Source organism: Taudactylus pleione, unplaced genomic scaffold (genome assembly GCF_031769625.1).
Source record: "Taudactylus pleione unplaced genomic scaffold, aTauple2 ptg000296l, whole genome shotgun sequence".
Taxonomy (NCBI): domain Eukaryota; kingdom Metazoa; phylum Chordata; class Amphibia; order Anura; family Myobatrachidae; genus Taudactylus; species Taudactylus pleione.
This window is the reverse complement of record NW_028284698.1, coordinates 11829882-11845197: the sequence shown is the minus strand read 5'-3', so window position 1 is coordinate 11845197 and position 15316 is coordinate 11829882. Positions and strand designations below refer to the sequence as shown.

General features: G+C 46.7%; 1 pseudogene; it reads left to right on the top strand.

The window, feature by feature from the left end:
* Positions 1–227: 227 nt before the first annotated feature.
* On the top strand, positions 228–345 carry LOC148511716 (5S ribosomal RNA; annotated as a pseudogene).
* The last annotated feature ends 14971 nt before the right edge of the window (positions 346–15316 follow it).

The window sequence follows — 15316 nt, the reverse complement described above, 5'->3', positions numbered from 1 at the left end:
CTGCCACACAATGCGGTTACACTTATACTCACAGGGTAGTTGTTACCCACATTTTCAGGCTTCATTATTGCTTTGTCTAATTTATATGTTTGTAATTTTCATGTTGTTTTTGCTATTTTTATGCCAGGTGGTATTGATTTGTTTGGAGCTATCTGCTGTGTGTTGATTTGCTGTTGTCTCGGTTTTAGACATATGCAGGATGATCACACTTGGATTTATCATTCTTCTGCTACAGCCATACTACACTGGATACGCCTTATACCGTCTGATCTTTGAAGCTAAGCAGTGTAGGCCAGGCTAGTACTTGAATGGGAGACCATCTAGGAATTCCTGGTGCTGTAACATGGAGTTATCCTTATCTGATGTGCATCCGTTTGCATTTGCCGTCACTTTTCCTTATTCCACACAGTGGATGGACTCTTGTCAGATACATCCAGCTGGGCAGTGTTTTGGTTATTTATTATTTGTAATGTGCACTGCGGAATCCCCTTTAGGATCCACCAGTTTATATTACATGGTGGACCTTTGAGAGTCTAATGACCTGCCATTTGTTTCATATCAGCTTTATATGTCACATTTTTTTCTTCTTGGCAGGGTCAGAACCACACCATTATAAGCCTAAAGGTTTCATTTGTTCAGTTTTGGTCATATGGAGGTTATTTCATCCTCACAAGTTCTTATATTGATTATTCATATACACATATTTTTATACATGCGTTGCTGGGCTTCACACTCACTTAAGAGCTGGATAACATTTTTGACCTGGGGGTTCTGATTTTCAATATTACCCAAGACATATGCCACTTACCTGTTGTCATCATGTATATTACATGGTACATGCTTGCTCATGCAGCAAGATCGATAATATGACTCTGTATTACATTGAAATTGTGTTGTTATTACCCGCATATATCATATTGTTGTTTCTGTATTCGCATTGTTGTTTAATTTGTATGTCACCGCTTGCTTTGCCACCTCACCAGGAATCATTACACAGTATTGCTATGTGTCTGCCTTGTCACAGCGGCAGCGTGCTCGCTCCCCAGTGCGCAAGCGGGGGGGATTGTAGCACGCTTTTGTTGCAGAGCCTGTTCTGTGTATTTACATGTAGTCGTCTTGGTTACCTACCATGGTAACCATGCGGTGCGCGATTGCATCATTGCGCAAGTGCTCTGTCTCATGTTGATGACGCCAGCAGCAGCGTGGTGAGCAGGTGTACATTGTCACTATGGGATGTCACTGGGTATAAAGGTATGCACTGTATCTTTTGTCTGTAGTTCTTGATAAAAGTCGCCAGACTGAAACGTTGAACTTTGACCTTCCTGAGTCGTGAGCCTTCTTTGCACAAGTCCTGTGAGTGCCGCCGTTATTTCCATATATATATATATATATATATATATATATATATATATATATATATATATATATATTATACTATTAGGTTAATTGGCTTCTAACAAAATTAACCCTAGTGTGTATGCATATGTGCATGTGATAGGGAATATAGCTTGTAAGCTCCACTGAAGCAGGGATTGATGTGAATGGACAAATATTCCCTGTAAAGCGTTGCAGAATATGTGTGCGCTATATAAATAAATGCTAATAAATAAATAAAAAAAATAAAAAAATATATATGTATATATATAAAAATATATATATATCGGACCTGCAATCAGGGGAGGCAGGAGAGACAGAGCCTCCCCTGTCATACTCCTGAGATTTGATATAAAAATGATTAGAATAATACAAATAAAATATTTATAACTTACTTCTTTGTTTATTGCAATCATTTTTAGAGTTAACACTGACCAGCTTTTTAGAGCTCCCTGGAATTGCAGGGAGACGAGAGATTAGGCAGCAACAGCTCAGCCACGCTTCTGTATAGTCAGACACTGCTTGCAGAGCTGGGGGCGGGGCCACACCACGAGCAGTAAGCTGCACAGAAAGAGAGCTAATAGAGGCATGCCCATGAGTATGGGTGGCGTGCCTTGAACACTGATAACAGTGTTTAGAGATCAAAACTCAGTCAGCAGCAGCAAGAGAAGACACAGTGATGTATGTAGGAAAATCAATGGACACTGAAGCTTAGTGTAGTGAGGGGAATGTTACAGTGAGTAGGGGGTGAGACAGGCTCCCAGCACCCAGATCCATATCCATTTGTGCCTCCCCAGCCATTGACCTCACCGCACGTCACTGATATTATATATATATATATATATATATATTGTGTAGGGCCCCCTCTATATTTTATATATATACAGTATATATATATTATCGTGTAGGACCCCCTCTAGCCCAGTGAAGTACAGCAACTGAAAGTGGCATCAATTCCACAAGTGGACGGAGGACCTCTGGAGAGATGTAGACCCATGCCATCTGGATAGCTTCCCACAGCTCCCTGATATTTGTAGGTGCAGGATCTTTGATGAAAATTTACCTCTCCACCATGTTCCATAAATGCTCAATTAGTTTCATGGCGGGTGAACGTGGTGGCGACACCATTCGTCGGAACTCTCCAGTATGCCCCTCGAACCAATTGTGGAAAACTTGGGACCAAGTGCTGGAATATTCCATTGTTGTGGGGGTACATGAAATCCATGAAGGGAACAAGACTCATTGCCTGGAACAAAGAATAAACAGGGTTAAAGATGTTGCTGTTCCTTGCTGTATACCTTTAAAACACAGCTGCACCACATTGGTCTAGTTGTTGTGTGTGAAGCATAAATGATTGTGGGTTTCAGAGGAAATTTGCTTCTGACGGTGAATTAGTCAGCCAGGTGATAGAGAGTAGTGTTAGGTAGCCATATGCGGTTTGGGAAATGTGATGATATAACATTTTCACCAATAAAAGCCATCTAACAAGTACAACCGCTATCATGCGTGTTTCTTTTTGAGGAGAATATTATGTATATACTGTACAGTATTATTATTTATGTCATTTTAATTCTTTCACATTTCATTAACACTTATTGATTTATCTTTACACATCTATCCTTTACACTTCACTATCACCTTTTTTTCCCTTTTCGTGTGATGCCCTGGGGATGGTCCTTGGCTGGAATTTTTTGGGGTACCTTGCTTCTCGGACGTGAACCCCTTAATGTTAGGGACGCCAGTATAGAGGAGCCTTGACAATGGCCTGGCGCTTATTCATATATTTGCAAATGTATGTAACTAATACCTCTGAATCTCTATTATCATGTAGGATTTAAGTATTTTTTGTTGATTTTGCTACAGTGTGCTGGACGGCAAATCCCTTTTTTTCTATGTTCAGTGTAAACCCCGCCCTTTACAAGCACCTGTGCTTAGTCATTAAGCTGATATGAGCAACCACCATACTTTTTGTTTGCAGTCTTGAGAGGCATGAAGGGAGTTAGCATTAGCTTATACATGTGCTGTTATTATGCAGTACACAAATTTGTAATTATATGACCCAGAGTGGGTGCTACTATTATGTAGCAATAATTATTTTGGGGTGAGCGTTTGGGAGTGGGGCCCCCGGAGTTGTTCTGGCTGGACCTTTTTCAGGGCATCACCACTTAATTCACATAGATATTTTTTATCACTTTTCTAATTGTTTGTTTATTATTTATGTCATTTTAATTCTTTCACATTTCATTAACACTTATTGATTTATCTTTCCACATCTATCCTTTAGACTTCACTATCACCTTTTTCCCCTTTTCGTGTGATGCCCTGGGGATGGTCCTTGGCTGTAATTTTTTTGGGGTACCTTGCTTCTCGGATGTGAACCCCTTAATGTTATGGACGCTGGTATAGAGGAGCCTTGATGTCGGCCCAGCGCTTATTCATATATTTGCAAATGTATATAAACCAATACCTCTGAGTTTCTATTATCATGTAGGATTCAAGTATATTTGATTTATCTGCAGTGTGCTGGGGGGCAATTTTCTTTTTTCTGTGTTCAGTATCCCGCCCCCATGAACAGACCTCGCCTCCATTAGGGTTACTTCCAGAAGTTTCCCAGGCTGGTTTTCTTTCCCAATCTGTCCCTGTCTGCAGATATATCTGCTCATTGTGCTGTGTATATGGGCGGTCAGCCAACCGCCTGTACACTTGCTGCAGTGGCCACAGGGAGGTGGTCATAATGCGACCCCCGCCAGCAGTACCGCAGATGATGGTTGTTTAGTGTGTATGAACAACCATTATCTGGAGATATATCTGTCAGGTATGTACCCACCTTAAGTTACCAGATCAGATAATGGGTTTGATTTATGCTGGCTACACATTAGGATCCGCCGTCCTATCTTACAATTGGTAAGTGTATACACACTTACCAATAGTCGCCCTGATGTGTCGTACCTGACGTCACAACTGTGCGGGCATTTACATGTGCCCGCCCAGTTGTGATATCAGACACCAGCCAGGGGCGTTTCTAGAGAGGAGGGGGCCCATTTGCAGTCTCCGACACGGGCTCCCTCCTCTCCGCCCAGCGGCCAGCAGCGCATAGAGCTTTGCGCAGCCTGCGCCAGAGTTATAGACTCAGGGCACTAGAGTGTGCCCAAAGTCTATAGTGTATGCATAGGGCACCTGGAAAATGGCCACGGCGGCCATTTTCCCTGTACTGCACATGTGCAAACAATGGGAAAATTGCCACCGTGGCCATTTTCCAGTCGTTTTACAGCGCCGGACCCCCGCGCCGACGTGGGACTCAGGAGAGGTAAGTAATATTATGGGTGCAGGGTGTTAATGAAATGTGAAAGAATTAAAATGACATAAATAATATACAAACGAATAGAGAAGTGAAAAAATATTCTATGTGAATTAAGTGGTGATGCCATGAGAAAGGTCCAGCCAGAACAACCCCGGGGGCCCCACTCCCAAACGCTCTCAAAAGTACCATTGGATGGTCACCCCAGGCAGCACTATCTCGTCATTTAAAGTGAGTGCTGATCTTTGTGTGGATATGTTTGTATATATATCAGGGGTGTGCACCGGCCACTTTTCATGTTTTGGTTTTGGATCTTTCTTCGTGTTTTGGATCTGGATTGGTTTTGCCAAAACTACCCTTCCGTGTTTTGGGTTCTGGGTTTTGTGCTTTGGATCTGTATTTTTTTTTTAAAAAAGCATAAAAATCAGCTAAAAAAATCTGTGGGTTTTTCTGCTCCTATGCTATTATTAACCTCAATAACCTTAATTTCCACTCATTTCCAGTCTATTCTGAACACCTCACACCTCACAATAGTGTTTTTATGTCCAAAAGGTTGCACCGAGGTAGCTGGATGACTATGCTAAGAGATACGAGTGGGCGGCACAAACACGTGGCCCATCTAGGAGTGACACTGCAGTGGCAGACAGAATGGCAGTTTAAAAAACTAGGCCCCAAGCAGTACATAATGCAAAAAAAGAAGAAGGTGCAAGATGGAATTGTCCTTGGGCCCTCCCACCCACCCTTATGTTGTATAAACAGGACATGCACACTTTAACAAACCAATCATTTCAGCGCCAGGGTCTGCCACATGACTGTGGCTGAAATGATTGGTTCGTTTGGGCCCCCACAAAGCAAGCTGGCAATTAATCTGTCCCTACACAAACTGGCTCTACGGAGACAAGATGTCGTCCTCATCCTCCTCATCCACCGATTCCTCACCCTCTTCAGTGTTGTGTACATCCTCATCCTCACAGAGTATTAACTCGTCCCCGCTGGGATCCACCATCATAGGTCCCTCTGTACGTTCTGGAGGCTGGTCTCCCTGGAAGAGTTGATAATTCATTTTATGAACATCATCTTCTCCACATTTTGTGGAAGCAACCTCCTACACCTTTCGCTGACAAGGTTCCCGGCTGCACTATACACTCTTTCGGAGTACACACTAGAGGGGGGGCAACTCAGGTAAAATAGAGCCAGTTTGTACAGGGGCCTCCAAATTGCCTCTTTTTCCTGCCAGTACAGGTAGAGACTGTCTGACATGCCTACTTGGATGCTGTAACCGATGTAATCCTCCACCATTCTGTCAATGGTGACAGTATCATATGCAGTGACAGTAGACATGTCAGAAATTGTTGCCAGATCCTTCAGTCCGGACCAGATGTCCAAACTTGGTCCTGCCTGCCCTGCATCACCGCCAGCGGGTTGCTTAGGATACCTAAGTTTTTTCTGGCAGCCCCAGTTGCAGGAGAAAATGAAGAAGGAGCTGTTGACGTGTCACGTTCCACTTCAGCTGACAGCGTGTTCACCAGCAGGTCTTTGCACCTCTGCAGGCTTGTGTCGGCCGGAAAGAGAGACACCACATAGGCTTTAAACCTAGGATCGAGCACGGTGGCCAAAATGTAGTGGTCTGATTTCAACAGATTGACAACCCTGGAATCCTGGCAAAGCGAATGAAGGGCTTCATCCACAAGTCCCACATGCCGAGCGGAATCGCTCCGTCTTAGCTCCTCCTTCACTTTCTCCAGCTGCTTCTGCAAAAGCCTGATGACGGGAATGACCTGACTCAAGCTGGCAGTGTCTGAACTGACTTCATGTGTGGCAAGTTCGAAGGGCTGGAGAACCTTGCACAACACGGAAATCATTCTCCACTGCGCTTGAGTCAGGTGCATACCCCCTCCTTTGCCTATGTCATAGGTGGATGTATAGGCTTGAATGGCCTTTTGCTGCTCCTCCATCCTCTGAAGCATATAGAGGGTTGAGTTCCACTGCATCACAACCTCTTGCTTCAGGTGATGGCAGGGCAGGTTCAAGAGTGTTTGCTGGTGCTCCAGTCTTCGGCACGCAGTCGCTGAATGGCGAAAGTGGCCAGAAATTTTTCGGGCCACCCAAAGCGTCTTCTGCACGCCCCTGTTGCTTTTCAGAAAATTCTGCACCACCAAGTTTATTGTGTGGGCAAAACATGGGACGTGCTGGAATTTGCCCAGATGTAATGCCCGCACAATATTGGTGGCATTGTCAGATATCACAAATCTCTAGGAGAGTCTAAGTGGGGTAAGCCACTGGGCAATGATTTCCCTCCGTTTCTCTAAGAGGTTGTCGGTGGTGTGCCTCTTACTGAAACCGGTGATACACAGCGTAGCCTGCCTTGAAACGAGCTGGCGTCTCTGAGATGCTGCTACTGGTGACGCTGCTGGTGTTGATGCGTAAGGTGATATATCTACCCAGTGGGCTGTCACAGTCATATAGTAATTAGTCTGCCCTGTTCCACTTGTCCACATATCCGTGGTTAAGGGGACATTGGATACAACTGCATTTTTCAGGACACTGAGGACACTTTTTCTGATGTTTCTGTACAGTCTCGGTATCGCCTGCCTAGTGAAGTGGAATCTAGACGGGATTTGGAACCGGGGACACACTACCTCCATCAATTGTCTAAATCCCACTGCACTAATGGCGGATACCGGACGCACGTCTAACACCAACATAGCAGTGAAGGCCTCAGTTATACGTTTTGCTTCAGGATGACTGCTGTCGTACTTCATCCTCCTCGCTAAGGACTGTTGGAGGGTCAATTGTTTAGTAAAAGTAGTGGTGTTCCTACTTCCTCTCTGGGATGATGAACGACTCCCAGTAGCAGCAACAGCAGCAGCGGCAGCAGGAGGCGTAGCAATGCAGGATCCTCCGGAGGAATCCAGGATAGGAGAGTCAGTCATGCCAGTGACATGGCCTGCAGGACTACTTCCGATCCTGACTAAGGAGGAAATTGATGAGGAGGGAGTTGACGGTGTGGTTTGCAGGCGCTTGGATACAACAGGACAACGGGATTGAGGTGTCCCTGGACTGCTTACGGTCTTAGCCAAAGTTTCTGAACTTGACAGTAACTTTTTATGAACGCGCTGCAGGTGCCGCATAAGGGAGGATGTTCCTAGGTCATTAACGTCCCTACCCCTACTTATTTCACCTTTACGGACAACAACTGTCTCCCCCGGAGCCTGATTTAAACAAACCACATCACTATCAGAATCCTCCTCGCCAACTTCCTCCTCAGAGCCAGCTACACCAGTATCCTCATCCTGTTGTACTTCAACAGTGACATCTTCAATTTGCATATCAGCAAGTGGACTGTGGGTGCTCCTTTCAGCACTTGCAGGGGGTGTGCAAATGGTGGAAAGAGCCACCTCTTCCCGTCCAGTGCTGGGAAGGTCAGGCATCGCAACCGCCACCACACTTGGACTCTCCTTGGGGATTTGTGATATCTTCTTAGAACGCACAGTTCTTCGCTGTGCTTTTGCCAGCTTAACTCGTTTGATTTTTTTAGTGGGAGGAGGGCTTCCATCGTCATGTGAAGCTGAACCACTAGTCATGAACATAGGGAAAGACCTTAGCCGTTCCTTGCCACTCCGTGTCGTAAATGGCATATTGGCAAGTTTACGTTTCTCTTCAGATGATTTAAATGTTTTTTTCAAGGTCATTTTCCTGAACTTTGTCATTTGGGATTGTATGTGCCCTCTACTATGACATTGGGCATCGGCCTTGGCAGACGACGTTGATGGCATGTTATCGTCTATGTCATGACTAGTGGCAGCAGCTTCAGCACTAGGAGGAAGTGGTTCTTGATCTTTCCCTATTTTATTTTTATCGGAGAAAGTTTGGTCCTCCATTTATGTTATATTGATATATACATGCAGCTAAGGCGCACACAAACACAGAAAATATTTTTTTATTTTTGTTGGAGACTAATGCACTTTGTGGGTTACACCACCCTTTAAGAAATGAGCCACCCGGCCCTTTACTTATGGGACACAGGCGCACGCTTGGCGCTGCTCCTTTGTTGATGCAAGTGCAGCTACAGCCCACACAATTCACAAAGACAGAAAAAAAAGAATTTTTTAGTCTTTGTGGAGTGCACTTTGGGGGTTACACCACCCTTTAACAGACAGACGCACGCTTGGTGCTGCTGCTTTGAGGATGCACGTACAGTGCAGACAATTCACAAACACAGAAGAAAATGTTTTATTTTTGTTGGAGTGCACTTTGGGGGTTACACCACCTTTTAACAGACAGACGCACGCTTGGCACTGCTCCTTTGTAGATGCACGTGCAGCCACAGTGCACACATGCCTGATTCAGAGCCGGACGCTATTTGCGCTCGTTCAGAAAAAGGGGCCGGCTATTTAAATTGAGCGCTCGCTCTTTGCGGTCTGTTGATGCCTCTATGTGTGATCGAGCGAACGAAACATGCGCTCGCTATTTTGTAATGACGCCCCCTGGCCGCTCGCATCCTACGTCATCTCCGCTATTTATTAGATTAATCGAGTACATCTAAAGGCGTCTGATCTGCTGGCAGTGCTTGTGGTTGGATTTTCCTACCGCAATCATGCGAACAGTTCAGGCTAAGAGACAACCAAGTGACGTGGCCGATGACGCTGCTTTGTTAATTATGCACACCCTTAAAATGCCTGTTTTGACCGTTTGGCACGCCTGCGTTCGGATCTCCACTCCCCGTTTTCAAGCACCTTCCCCTGTTACCACCCACAAACGCCTCATCCTGTCACTCAAATTAGCAGGCACTCGCTATTTTGCGAGTGCTCGATTTCCGGCCACACTGACTGGTTGGCGCATGCGCATTATGACCCATACGCATGTGCAGATGTGCGAACATCACTCGGAGCGAACGAGCGGCCGCTTACGAGCGGCTCTGAATCAGGCCCACAATTCACAAACACAGAAAATATTTTTTTATTTTGTTTGGAGTGCACTTTGGAGGTTACAGCACCCTTTAACGGTCAAGCCAGCCGGCCCTTTACTTATGACACAGGCGCACGCTTGGCGCTGCTCCTTTGTTGATGCACGTGTGGCTACTGCGCACACAATTCACAAACACAAAAAAATATATATTTTTATTTTGTTTGGAGTGCCCTTTGGGTGTTACAGCACCCTTTAACGGACAAGCCAGCTGGCCCTTTACTTATGGGACACAGGCGCACGCTTGGCGCTGCTCCTTTGTTGATGCACATGCAGCCACAGTGCACACAATTCACAAACACAGAAAATATTTTTTTATTTTGTTTGGAGAGCACTTTGGGGGTTACAGCACCCTTTAATGGTCAAGCCAGCCGGCCCTTTACTTATGATACAGGCGCACGCTTGGCGCTACTTTGTTGATGCACGTGCGGCTACTGCGCACACAATTCACAAACACAAAAAAAATATTTATTTTTATTTTTTTTGGAGTGCACTTTGGGGGTTACAGCACCCTTTAATGGTCAAGCCAGCCGGCCCTTTACCTATGACACAGGCGCACGCTTGGCGCTACTTTATTGATGCACGTGCGGCTACTGCGCACACAATTCACAAACACAAAAAAAAATATATTTTTATTTTGTTTGGAGTGCCCTTTGGGGGTTACAGCACCCTTTAACGGACAAGCCAGCCGGCCCTTTACTTATGGGACACAGGCGCATGCTTGGCACTACTTTGTTGATGCACGTGCGGCTACTGCGCACACAATTCACAAACACAGAAAAAATATTTATTTTTTTTGCACTTGGGGGAGCACCCCTGATGGACAGAGCACCCCCTGGACAACACTACAGCACCCCTTTAGGACTGGGACACTGCACAGGACTTTGGAGTGGACACAGCCCCTATGGACAACTGACTGCACAACACAGTCCAGCCAGCCCCTATGGACTTTGGAGGAGTGGACATAGCCCCTATGGACAACAGCAGCACAGCACAACACAGTCAGCCCCTATGGACTTTGTAGGAGTGGACACAGCCTCTATGGACAACAGCAGCACAGCACAACACAGCCAGCCCCTATGGACTTTGGAGGAGTGGACACAGCCCCTATGGACAACAGCAGCGCAGCGCAGCGCAGCGCAGCACAGCACAGCACAACACTACACTACACAGCCCAGCCAGCCCTAACTCCCACCCTCCCTCTTCACTGTCCACAGCCGAGTGAGAAAATGGCGCTGACGCGGGTACCTTATATAGAATCCAAAACCCGCGAGACCCGGAAGGCGGGATGATGACGTTTTGCCTCGATTTCAGATCCGAGTCAGGCGGGAAAAGTCGAGCCTGACTCGGATCGGCCTCGGATCAGGGGGGCTCGGGGGGTTTGGATTTCAGAAATCCAAACCCGCTCACCCCTAATATGTATACATACATACATACATACATACATATTATAAAATATCCCTGATTTTGAAAAAATTGCTGCTTACTTTGTGCCTTCCATGCTGCTGAAATAAATAAATACAGTAGGATGGCAGCACTCCGGATTAGATTAGTGACCTGACTAGAGTGTGCACTGTGCAGCATTTCTAACCCCCTTGGTTTGGTGGGCTCCTCTGTGGTTTGTGCCAACTTGCTATGGCTGCCATATAGTAAGTGTCTTATTATAAGTACTGTATACGGCCATGCATGCATATGAGGGACAGTATATTTATGTTTTCGCAGACTCCCACTGTTATAAAGTCTATAAATAGACAAACACCATACCAGCTACTAAGATACCTGCCAAGCATATCTTTATGTGTAGGCATTACTGTGTGTGGCATAATGTTATCTGAGACATTTCTATGTGTGGTATAATGTGTAAGGTGCATTTCTGTATGTGGCATAATGTGTTAGGGACATTTTGGTGTGTGGCATAATGTGTAAGGGGCATTACGTGTGTGTGGCATAATGTGTAAAGGACATTACAGTGTGTGGCATAATATGTAAAGGGCATGACTACTGTGTGTGGCATAAAGTGTAAGGGGTATTACTACTGTGTATGGCACAATGTGTAAGGGGCATTACTGTGTTTGGCATAATGTGTTATATGGCGCTACTACTGTGTTGTGTAACGTGAATAAGGGTCACTACTGTGTGGTGTAATGTGACTAAGGTTGAATTGCCGGTCCGATTGTGTGGTCACGCCCCTTCCCAGCTAGACCACACCCTTTTTTTGGGCGCACACTGTCTCTACTTCATAGTGTGTAGGGGGACACCAATGCTCTTAATATACACATGGCACCAAAATGTGTAGTAAGGACTCTTTGCTTTGGTGCACAGATGTGTCATCCTCTTTGTTCAGCACCACAGCCCTAAAAAATTCCTACAGTGAGCACTATCTAATCCTCTACTAATACTAAGCCAGGGCTTGGTGAATTGGAAAATGCCTTCCATTTTCTTTGTGTGTGACCTACACTAATATAGTGCCAGCTTTACCTAACAGAACCAAATTTCGAATGTCTGCCTATGGCACGTTTGAATCCCCTGAAGGATGAGCTTTGTTATGGGTATTTTAATACAGAGAATGATATATACTTGTATGTTTTTAATTATTAATATTGCTAATTATGGCCCTCATTCAGAGCCGTACGCTCTGAGCAGAGCGCACGCTCTGAATGAGGGCCGGGCTCCATTTTCATGGAGCGTCCTCCTGGACGCTCGTATAGCTGTGGGTCACCACCCACAGGCTATACGAGCGTGCATTTTGATGGCCGCGATGGTCGTGACCATCGCGACCATCGAAATTGCAAGCCGGAGCCTGCGGTTGAGGTTTTCAACCGCAAGCTCCGGAGTGATTTTGGCTCTATCAGAGCCAAAATCACTCCCACTGACATCACTAGTGATGTCAGTGGGCCGGCTTCTGACGGGAGGCGTTCCCGTGGGAACGCCCCCGTCAGGGAGGCACGCCCCCGGCACGCCCACCAAAGGGGGCGTGCTGTCAATCAACATTGACAGCACGCCCCCTTTGATCGGACACAACGAGCGAAGGACTTTCCTTCGCTCGTCGCGTCTGGCGCATGCGCACGATGGAGCTCCCTCCGTCGTGCGCATGCTCAGTGCCTAACATCGACCCACTTGCGAGCGGACAGCCGCTCGCGAGTGGGTCTGAATCAGGCCCTATATTTGTAAGAGCATAGACTAGATAGGAGGAGCCAGGAATAGTAAGGGGAGGAGTCAATACCTGGGGCCAGATGATGACGCAGAGGTGGGCCTGTATGCTTCAAATGCCAGGGCCTATTTTTAGTCCCTGTCCAGCTCTGCTTATACACACATATACAGTCACACACATATACAGTCACACAAATACACACATACATACTGCCACACACAAATATACATATATACTGTACTGTCACACACATTTACACATACATAAATATTGTCACAATTATATACTCTCTGTTACTACCTTACACTGCAGTGCTTCTCTCCCTCATGCAGCTGCTGTACACGATGCAATGTAGCTCTGCCTCCCTACCCCTGCACAGACTTCTCCCTTTCTCTTCCATTCACTGTTTAGTTTCTGCAGCTCACAGTGCACGTTTGCACTACTACAGCTGTAAAATCTAAGGCTGGGTGCTCCCGATAGATGAGGGCCTGGGGCACTTACCGCCTGTGCTCCCCTACAATACTGCTCTCCTGCCCTCCTCCCCATCTCTGCCTCAGTCCCGGTTATCTCTGCCCGCAGCACAGCTCCCATCACAGGTCATACATCCCTGCCATGACCACTAAACACTACTAAGTACTAATTAATGACTTGTTTAGGCAGAGGGAGGAGAAGAAGAAGAAGCTGCTGCTGCCGCTGAAGCAGGAGAGAATAACTCTCGTCTCGCCTGCACTCCACTGACGACAACACAGGCTCTGTTGTTTGCTGGGAGCGGCGGCCGACACTCCCCACGACCCAGCTGTGTGTGGCCAGCCTATTTGCACACAGCTGTCAGGCCCAGCCTCTGTCACATCCAGACCTGCGCATGCATCACACAGATGTGCCACTAGTGCTCGTTGGCAGTGTTAATCATGACTTTACATTTTGGTGACCTGGGTGAGAGAGAGCAGCAGCACCTCCCATATATTGATATTAGTGATAGCTAGCAACACTGTAGCTGTAGCATTGTGGATAGCCACTCCACATATTACAAGCTGGGGGATATTATTCAAGGGTAGCTACATATGAAGGGGCATGTGATGGGATCAGTTGTAATATAAGGGTCACCTGCAGGTGACTTAGGGTACATAATAGGCATGTGGAAGGGGCTGATGGCACATAAGGGTAACCTGGAGGTGATTTAGGGCACATAACAGGTATTCGGAGGGGTCTGATGCACATAAGGTTCATCTGGAGGTGCCTAAGGGATCTATTTACTGCAATCCGCATTTAAAATGCGGTTGTAGTGTGATATTTCCAACTAAATTTGCATTGCAAATGTAGGAAATATCACATGGGTGTACTAACATCCACATGCAGGGACAGAGCTTGCGAAAAAGCTCTGTCCCTGCAAATCCCCTTCATATACTTTTCACTGTATTTTCCGCAAAAAAAATACAGTGAGTATGTGTCTGCGCTTGTGCTGGCGCTACCCCCCTCCGCAACTGACCCCCCCCACCACGATCTCCCTCCCCACACGAATGCACAACCCACACAGCCCCCACCCCCCTTTCCCCCAGCTTACACTTAGCTCTGGTGATCGGTGCTCCGGTGATGTCTTCTGGGGTTCTGGTCATCTGGTCTCCCGACTTCTGCACTGGGACCCCTGGTCAGCTGTTCTATGCAGCAGCTGACCAGGGTCACAGTGCAGGAGTCGGGAGACCAACTGTAAAATAATAGAGAAGATGGCTTTTCTTATTATGATAATAATGGGGTCTGTTGTATTGGAATGGGTATGATATACCGCCGGCCGCATGGTTCGATTCCCGTCAGCGGCAGCCCGACAGGAGCAGAGTTAGAAGCAGCGGAAGCCCGACGGCGATGGAAATCCTGATCGTGGTAGGTAAGTATACACTAACCTAACCTAACCCCTCTAACCTTAACCCTCCTTAGGGGTGCATAACCCTAACTTCCCCCCCGTGCCTAACCCTAATCCCCCCTCTAAGTGCCTAACCCTAACCACCCCCTTCCCCGCTGCCTAAACCTAAGTCCCCCGGGGGGGTGCCTAATCCTAAGTCCCCCCCGGGGGTGCCTAACCCTAACCCTCCCTCCCCCTAGCCTAACCCTAACCCTCCCGGGGGGGTGCCTAACCCTAAGTCCCCCCCGGGAGCCCTAAACCTAACCCTCCCCCCCCACGGCTGTCCGCTCGCGGTGCCCAGCATCACTACTATCGTGATGCCGGGCGCCGGTCTCCCGGCATCGGGGAAATGCGGGCGTCTACATCTAGATGCCCGGCATTTCACCCAAGCCGGGATAAGACAGTCGGGAAGCCGGCTGCCGGTATTTAGGCAGTCGGCTTCCCTTTTGCTTCCCGTTGTATTCAATGCTAATTAGCCTTCTGTAGGAGATTTCTGTGAAATCTTCTGCGTTAGGCTGTTAGAACATAGCATCAATTCATAAAATAACTCTGAAATTGCAGTTCCTACGTAATTTGTTTTAAAGAAATGCTTGATAAATAGGCCCCTTAGTTTTAAAAACCTTCCAAGTTGTTC